The following is a 9,600-nucleotide window of genomic DNA, read 5'->3' on the forward strand; positions in this document are numbered from 1 at the left end:
TGTCTGTGGCTTCCAGGGTGGCACTCTCCCCTCGCCCTCTTCACTGCCCTGCTCTCTCCCTCTCCTTCACAGCTCCCAGTTCCCCCCCCCCACCCCCCCCCCGCCTCCTCCGGGTGCCCAAGGCCCCCCCTGGAGCCCTCTCCCCCCACCTGCTCCTAGTTCCCAGAGGGACTTCCTCCACCCACCCCACCCACCTCTGGACACCGGGCAGTGTCCCAAGGCCTCCTGTCCATCAGCAAATCTCCATTCTCCTTCTGCATCTCGCTGGAATCCATCGGGTCTCTTCTCCACTGTCAACCCCGACCAGCCACCCACTGTCACCCAGGACGTCCTCCCTGGCCCAGCTCCTTTTTTGGTGCTACCCTTTGTCCTTGGGACCCTTCTCTCGACGCTGCTTCCGTTTTAGGGGGACACTGGAACCTGTAGGCCACCCTGCCGCCCATCCCGCAGTCCCCGGAACAAAGCTAAAGCTGGCCCCGCTGGGCTACAGGTAGCCGGTCTTTAGCACATCTCTGTGCCCGGCCGCACACCCCGTCCCAGGGTGGGGGTGCCCTTCGGACCTCCATTCTTACCAGCCCACCCGAGACCCTGCCCCCAGAGCTAGCCTTTCTGTTTTCATTCTGGGAACGGGCAGAAGGCAAAGGTCAGAGGCAAAGGTCAGAAACTGTGGCTCCACCTAGGGCCACAGCTAGCTGGGTGCAGGTGCAGATGCTGGGCTGGGGGCGGGGGGAGTTAGCTTCCAAAGACTCCCTTTGCCTCTGCCTCCGCCCTCCCCCATCCCCTTCCTCCAGCTCCGTCCCCCCCCCCCCCCCCCCCCCCCGCACCTTTCTGTGGTGGGGCCCGTGGAGGGGGCGGCACAGATCTGGGTCACGCCCCGTCCACCCCCAAGGGAGACCCTGCCCTGCAGCCCTGGTTGGGTCCCAAGCTAAAGAGATGGGGGGTGGGGGGCAACACCTGTGACGTGTGGACTGGGGCAGGGGCGGGGCGTGGGGGGGCATCAGAAGGGGATGGGACAGATGGGGTGGGGGGCCTCCCAGGGCTGGGCCACCTCTATTTACATAACGGAACTCATAAGACATAAACAAAGTGGGAGCTGGGAAAGGAGGGGGCTGGGCCTTCCCACAGAGCCCGAGTGCTGAGGAGGGTGCCTGCCCTCTGCAGAGTCCCCGAGGGTTCTGAGGGGAGTGGCATGTCCCTGGAGGTATGCTGGCTGGGCTCTGGGGAAGGCCAGGGTGAAGACTGGAATGCGGGCTCCATCTGTCTGCACCGCGAGGTCTGGAGAGAAGCCCAGCAGGGCTTAATTCAGGTGCTTGACCAGCTTATGGAGTGCTGCCCACAGGCCCAGCGCCCGCTTGCCTGTCGGGGGAGAACCAGACGCCCACCCTCATGTTCTAGGGTGGCCAGACCGGTGGCGGAACAACAGAAACCGAGGGCAGGGGGAGCCCGGGTTGGGAGGGGCATCAGGGCTGCAGGAAAGAAGGTGGAGCCAGAAGGGGGTCCTCCCGCCAGACAGAGCCGCTATTGACAGCGTGGACCGTTTCCTCCAGGCGCCTTCCCTGGGCTCCTGACCCGGGACGTAGTTTTGTTCCCGGCTTCGCACTCTCCACCACAACTTGTCACATAAATGTCCCTTCTATCAACAAGAGGGGACGGAACGCCTATCTCAGCGCCACTGCGCTTGGGTGAGACCCATCAGATCTGACTCAACCAGAGCCCGGGCTTGTCCTGGCACCTCGCTCTTAGATGTGGATGGAAAACCGGGGACCAAGAACTGAGGGCAAGAAGGACGCTGGAGAAAACGTCAGCGACGTGGTGGCCGCGCTGCTCACCCCGCGGTGACGGCGAGAGGCGCCCCTGCGGCGGGAACAGGACATCGTGGAAGACGGGCAGAGAACCAGAAAGAGCCCTTGTAGATGAAAAGTGTCGTATCTGAGGGGCACCTGCGTGGCCCAGTTGGTCAAGCATCCGACTTTTTTTTTTTTAATATTTATTTATTTTTGAGAGAGAGAACAGGGGAGGGGCAGAGGGAGGGAGACAGAGGGTCTGAAGCAGGCTCTGAGCCCTCAGCGGAGCCAGACACAGGGCTTGAACCCGTGAACCCCGAGATCACGAGCTGAGCCAGAACCGGATGCTCGACTCACTGAGCCCCCCAGGCGCCCCACCTTGTGCGGCTCTTGATTTAGGCTCAGGTCATGATCTCACGGCTCGTGGGCTAGAGCCCCGTGTCGGGCTCTGTGCTGGTGCGGGGCCTCCGTGGGACGCTCTCTGCCCCTCCCCCACTTGCGTGTGCTCTCACGCACTCCCTCTTTCTCCAAATAAACATTAAAAAAATATATGAAACGTCTCACACACAGAAAAGTACAGGAAATATCAGGTGTCTGAAGAAATAAAACGTTAGGGGCACCTTGGCTGGCTCAATCAGTGCAGCGTGAGACTCTCGATCTCGGGGTGGTGAGTTCGAGCCCCGCGTCAGGCTCTGGGCTGACAGCTGGGAGCCTGGAGCCTGTTTCCGATTCTGTGTCTCCCTCTCTCTGCCCCTCCCCCGTTCATGCTCTGTCTCTCTCTGTCTCAAATATAAATAAACGTTAAAAAAAATTTTTTTTAAAAACAAAGTGGTTGAACGTGGGCCGGGGCTCACCCGTGTTGGCCGGGGGGTGCACTGGCTCTCGGCTGCCGCCTGGTAGTCCCGCGTGTGGGGCAAGCCCACTTTCCTGTTCATGCGTCCGATGGAGGGCACTGGGTTCGATTCCTCCCCACGCCGTCCTCTCCTTTCCTTCTCGGCCGTGACCGTGGAGCTGCCAGGAGCGGTCCCGGACGGGCCTCCTGTGCACCGAGCTCGGGGCTCTCTCGTCATCGGGCTGTGCCCATCGTCAGGTGGCTAGGTTTGACGGGCTGTTCCTAAAGTGCTTGTGTCCCCTCGTAATCCCGCCAGCCCGCGCTCGCCAGCATTGTGTTTTGTCTTCTGATGGACACGTCCCCGGTGAAAGTCAGGCTGGTGGAGGCTTCATTTGCACACAGAGAAACTTACCCTTGAGTGATGTATAGTTCAATGCACACGTGCAGCCGGGTAACCCCCACAATGGGGGTGCCCAGCGTCTTGCCCCCAGAAGTCCCTGCTGTCCCCCAGCCCCAGGCCGCCCCTGACCTGGCTTCTGTCCCTGCAGTCCTGCCCTTCCAGGAATATCCTGTAATGGGGTGTGGGGCCCTCTGCGCCCGGCTGTTTTTCTTTATCTCAAAGCCCTGGGGATTCTCCTCTGCCGCGGGATGTGACAATAGTCCCTTCTGTCTGTCCCCCGCTGGCAGCCACAGCTCTGTTTCTCCACTCTCGGGCCGGCGGACACCCGGATTGTGTCCCCTCTGGGGCGGCTGCGAGTGGACAAGCGCGGGTCTCCCTGCGACGCGGGTGGTCGTTTCTCTGAGGCTGTCGGCTCCCAGAGCAGGCGTCTGCTCCCTGCGACAGAAACTGCCCGGCCCTTTTCTGGAGCGGCTGCTCCGTCTGGGTTCCCACCTGCCCAAGGGGGAGGGGCAGGTCCCCCACCCCACCCCCACCGACCCTCCACGGTCCTGGCTGTCGGGCCTTCCTGTGTTTGGTTCTTTTGGCCATTTTAGTAGATGTGCGGTGGGACTTGGGGCGTCTTCACTTGAACTTCCCCAGGAACCCCGCCCGTGCTGCCTGGCCGTCGGTGCGGCCTTTGTCATGATCATCTGTTCAAATCTATTTCTCATTTAAAAATCGCCTTCTTTATTTTATTTTATTATTTCTATTGAGTTGTAAGAGTTCCTTATACCTTCTGGACACAAGTCCTGTACCGGCTACATGTTTCTGTAAGTGTTTTCTTCTACATGCCGGCTGGGTCTCCAGTTTCCTTAGCAGTTTTTGGTTTTTAGAAAAAAATTTTTTAGCATTTATTTATTATTAAGAGAGACAGCGTGGGGCGCCTGGGTGGCTCGGTCGGTTGAGCGTCCGACTTCGGCTCAGGTCACGATCTCGCGGTCTGTGAGTTCGAGCCCGGCGTCGGGCTCTGTGCTGACAGCTCGGAGCCTGGAGCCTGTTTCCGATTCTGTGTCTCCCTCTCTCTGACCCTCCCCCGTTCATGCTCTGTCTCTCTCTGTCTCAAAAATAAATAAATGTTAAAAAAAATTAAAAAAAAAGAGAGACAGCGTGAGCACGGGAGGGCCAGAGAGAGAGAGGGAGACACAGAATCTGAAGCAGGCCCCAGGCTCTGAGCTGTCAGCACAGAGCCCGATGCGGGGCTCGAACTCATGAACTGCGAGATCATGACCCGAGCCAAAGTCAGACGCTTAACCTACTGAGCCACCCAGGCACCCCTGATTTGCTAGCATTTTAATAAGGATTTTTGCATCTGTCCTAATTAAGGGTATTATTCTGTAATTTTATTTTTTGTGTATTAAGAAAATTGGCGTGGGTATCAGGAAAATGTTGACTTCATAAAATAAGGTGGAAAGTGTCCCCTTGTCTTCTATTTCCTGGAAGTCTCTGTGGAGGTGGTGTTATTACTTCCTTAGAAGTTGGTAGAATTCAAAAACAAACAAACAAAACAAAACAAACAAAAAAAGAAGTTGGTAGAATTGACTAGGAAAGCTGTCCGGGCCTGGAGCTGTCCTCTTGTGGGAAGGCCTTTAACAAATCCAATGTCTTTAATAGATACAGGGTGAAAAAAAAAAAAAATAGATACAGGGTGGGGCCGCCTGGGTGGCTCAGTCGGTTAAGTGTCTAACTTCAGCTCAGGTCATGATCTCGCGGTTTGTGGGTTCGAGCCCCGTGTCGGGCTCTGTGCTGACGGCCCAGAGCCTGGAGCCCATTTCAGATTCTGTGTCTCCCTCTCTCTCTGCCCCTCCCCTGCTTGTGCCCTGTCTGTCTCTCTCTCTCAAAATACATACATAAAGAAAATAAATACATGTACATAGATACATATATAAGCAAAATAACTACATAAACATTAAAAAAAATCAATCAATCAATCAATCAAATAAAACCATTGTGCTCATCTTCACCCCATGTAGGATTTTGGGGTTTCTGTTGTTAATCTTCACCAATACAAGGCTCTGTTTCATTTTCAAGTGTGTGCGTGTGGTATTTTCTTAATGTAAAGCACCAAGATATCAGGTCAGTGTCCCGGTGGCAGGTGCATCCGAGGTGGGTGGGGGACAGTTATCTGTCCCTGTCCATCCACGCAGATCCAGCTGTGGGTAGAAAGCCTCAGTTCCGTCAGCAAACAAAAGATTGTGTCATCAGAGAGGCACTGCCTTGAGGTGGCAGGTGGCAGGTGGGAGCCCTGAGCCCTGGAGGTTGGGGGCAGAAGTGCGGGGTTTGTGTGTGTGACTGGGGTGCGGTCCTGATGTCAGCCCGGCCACCCCCATGGCCGCAGCATGGGACGGCCTCGACCCTCAAGCCCCTTCCCCTGGGCTCCTTCCTGTCTTCTTCCTCCTGACCTGCTTTTTCTCCCCTTCCCCACCCCCCCACCACCTGATTTTGAATTTTGGTTGTAAAAGAAACATCTGTAGGCAGCCCTCGTCCTCCAGGCTGGACACTGGCCCGGGCACCATTTCCGAGAGGATAAACTGAGGCACAGAGGAACTGAATATTGCAAGCTTGCCCAACGACCCTCCAGGACGGAGAAGCATCTGGAGCCCAGAACCCATGCACTTGACCTGCAGGGGACTCTGATCCCTGGGACCAGCCTCTGTGGAGGGGAGGGCTGTGCTCTCCCCTCTGCAGATGGGGAGCCTGAGGCTGTGGAGGTGAAGTGGCTGGTCCAGGGTCACCCTCTGTCCTCAGGGCCTGTCCCAGGGAAAGGACCCAGGCCCCCCCGCTTGCAGGAAGGGGGGCGGGACCAAGGAGAACGGCCTCCCCTCCACGGCCTTCGTTCTCTCCCCGAGTGACCCCCGTCCTCTGGGAGGACACCTGGGTCCTGGCCTCTGTCTCGCCGGTTGCCTCTCGCCCTGGGGCCACCATCAGTGTCATTTGGCTCTGCAAAGTCACATTAGGTGTCATTCCAAGTGGCTGGATCAAATCAGGCCACTTAGAGGGATGTTGGCGGCTGGAAGGGGCCCTGGGGCCGCCAGCTCTGGATGGGGCCAGGCTCGGGTCAGTGACAAAACGGGGACGGAGGGAGGCTGGGGTCCAGTGCCGCTGGCAGGGGGGACCCGAGGACAGGGGGGCAAGGGCATGGAGGGGATCGTGAGACAGGCGGCCCCTGACCCACGAGCTCAGGACCCCCCCATGTGGGTCACAGAGCCCAGGTGATGTAAGACAGGAGGAGGCATGGCCCCTGGGCTCCTGCAGAATGAGCCAGGCCAAGTGGGGTTGGGGGACAAGGAGGCAGGACGGGGTGAGGACTGGGGAAGGCACCGGAGGGGGTTAAGTCTGGTGCCTCTCGGGGTCTGGCCCACCACCTCTGCGCACACCCAGCGGCTCAAAACCTGCCATGACCCCCGCGCCCTGCGGCCTCTCAGCGGACACGGACTGGCCTCTGCTTCCCTTTCTTGTCTCAAAAAGGTGAACTGGTAGAGTCCTGGGGCAGGGACGCTGGAGATTAGCTGCCACCGGCCTCAAGGGTTGCTGGCAATGGGTGGTGATTGCGGGTGGAGACAGCCGCTCCGCAGCCTGGCCTGGGCCACGAGGACAGGAACAAGCGGCCGAGACTCGCCTCCAGCATCCAAGAGATACGGGGGCGACAGGAGTTCTACGCATTGGGCATTAGCGTGGAGCCCCGAAGGCGGCTCGGTCAGCAGATTTCGGGGCCTGCGGCGAGACCCAGAAGTGCCCTATGTGGGCTGAGCGGAGTCCCTCCAAATTTCTTTAATTTTTTTATTTTTTTTAACGTTTATTTATTTTTGAGACAGAGAGAGACAGAGCATGAACGGGGGAGGGGCAGAGAGAGAGGGAGACGCAGAATCGGAAACAGGCTCCGGGCTCCGAGCCGTCAGCCCAGAGCCCGACGCGGGGCTCGAACCCACGGACCGCGAGATCGTGACCTGAGCTGAAGTCGGACGCTTAACCGACTGCGCCACCCAGGCGCCCCCCCTCCAAATTTCTATGTCAAGTCTTAGTCCTGGGTACCGCGGGGTGTGACTGTCATTAACGTACATGAGGTCCTGTGCGCGGGCCCTGAGACACTAGGAGATGGGAGCACAGACTCAAGCAGAGGGGACGACACGTGAGGACATGGGGGAAGAGGCCTCTGAGCCCAGGAGAGAAGCCTGGGGAGGAACCAGGGCCGGAACCAGGCTCTAGACCCGGTCTGGGCCCCCAGTCCATGGCACATGCCGGGACCGCCCCCGGCCGCCACAGCGCCGTTCAGAGTCTTGATTCCTAAAGCCAGGGAGTGGATTGTCCTGGAAATCAGGCCAAAGCTTTGATGAAAGGGTGTTGGGGCCACAAAGGAGGGGACAGTGACTCCTCAGTCCTCCTCCCATGCTGCAGCCAGGGCCCCTGAGGACAGAGAGGACCCCACCCCCTGGGGGGGCAGATATCTACGGGACTCACCTGCGGCCAGGAGCCAGCAGCCCGGGCCCACGGGCCAGCTGAGGGGGCCAGCCTCCCGCGTCCTGGGCCGCGCTCTCACCTGGGCCAGCTGTCCCTCTCGACCTCCCTGCCGACCCTCTGAGCTGCCTGGGCAGAAGGCTCTGCAGGCCGCAGGTGGGGGGCATCATTGCACAGGGAGTGGCTGGCCAGCAGGCCCCGGGAGAGTGAGAGCCAGGGGATGAATGTTGAGGCTGCCGGGGGCTTGGGCCTGACCGGAGGAGTTTATGGACACGAGGCACTTTGCAAATCCTGGCCAGGCTGCGTGAGAGCCGCCGCGGTGCCCCCCGAGGCTGGGGCATGACAGGCCCTGCGGCGAACGGGACGGAGGCGCCCCGGCTGCCTAGGGCGAAGGGGCAGAGAGGCAGGAGGGCCGGGGTGGCCAGATCAGAGCCCCTGGCTCAGGTCATGATGTCGCCGTTTGTGAGTTCAAGCCCCGCGGTGGGCTCTCTGCTGACGGCCGAGAGCCTAGAGCCTGCTTTGGATTCTGTCTCCCCCTCTCTCTGCCCCTCCCTGACTCACACTCTGTCTCTCTCTCAAAAATAAACATCAAAAATTATTTTAAAAATAAATGAACAAACATTTTTTCTTAATTTTTTTTAACGTTTATTTATTTTTGAGACAGAGAGAGAGCATGAACGGGGGAGGGGCAGAGAGAGAGGGAGACAGAATCGGAAGCAGGCTCCAGGCTCTGAGCCGTCAGCCCAGAGCCCGACGCGGGGCTCGAACTCACGGACCGCGAGATCGTGACCTGAGTTGAAGTCGGACGCTTAACCGACTGAGCCACCCAGGTGCCCTAACAAACATTTTTTAAAAATTAAAAAAAATTTTTTTTTTTAATTTTTTTTTTCAACGTTTTTTATTTATTTTTGGGACAGAGAGAGACAGAGCATGAACGGAGGAGGGGCACAGAGAGAGGGAGACACAGAATCTGAAACAGGCTCCAGGCTCTGAGCTGTCAGCACCGAGCCCGACGCGGGGCTCGAACTCACGGACCACGAGATCGTGACCTGGCTGAAGTCGGACGCTTAACCGACTGCACCACCCAGGCGCCCCAAAAAATTAAAATTTTTTTAAATGACTGAGGGTCCAGCTTCAGGAGAGGCTTGATCAGGGCTATGGTTCCATCTCTCTGGGATTGTCTATTCTGCCCGCTCTATGTGTTGGCGGCCTCGCCAGTCCTGCCATCACACCCACACGCCATGCACACATGCAGAAGGTGTAGGTGCCTCAGTGGAGACCAAGTAGTCCTTCCAGGTGCCTGGTCCCATGTGACTTCTGCTCTGACCACCCTGGGGAAGGGGCCAGCTGCCTGGGTAGAGCCCAGACCTCCCTGGAACCACTCTCGGCCTAGAAGAGTGGAGCCGTGCCCTGCCTGCATGGGGAGCTGGCCCAGGGGACCTGAGCCTGACAGGAGCAGACAGTGGGCCCTGGGGTCGGGCTTGACCCTGATCCCCGAGAGGGAATGACTCACAGAGCCTGCAGTGACCAGGCTTCCAGGGACCACAGGCACCTGTCATGGGAGGTGAGGCCCTCTTGGGTGCCGGGTGCCCCAAAGAATGAATCACCTCCCTCCTCTCTGATGCCAGGTGTGGCCTCTGCATTGGCCCTCGGTGGCAAAGCAGGCCATAGTGGCTGGTGCTCCAAGTTCCCTGGGGGGGGGGGGCGGGGGGGCGGTGCTCTTGGTATAGGGTGCTGGGGAGGGAGGGAGCCCCACGGTGGTCCTGGGCTTCCTGGTAACTCTCATGGGGTCCGGAGCCATCACTTGGAGAAGGAACCTGCGCTCGGTTGGCCCCCTGCGGGTGAGGAAAGACCTGGTCCCACACAGGGCAGAAGGGGCAGGTGGGTCGGAAGCCAAAAAGGGGTGGTGTAGAGGCCCCAGGGGCCCACAGTGGAAACAGCCAGGCCCCTCTCCACGCCCCTCCACTGCACCCACGTCAGGCACCCCGAGGCCTGCCATTGCATGGTCCTCTGCACCCTGTCCCTCCAGCCCCCTCTGTCCCGTTTGAACTCAAGACCATGCTCCCCAAACCATTCACCGAAGGCAGCCAGAA

This window comes from Neofelis nebulosa, chromosome 16 (genome assembly GCF_028018385.1).
Source record: "Neofelis nebulosa isolate mNeoNeb1 chromosome 16, mNeoNeb1.pri, whole genome shotgun sequence".
Classification (NCBI taxonomy): domain Eukaryota; kingdom Metazoa; phylum Chordata; class Mammalia; order Carnivora; family Felidae; genus Neofelis; species Neofelis nebulosa.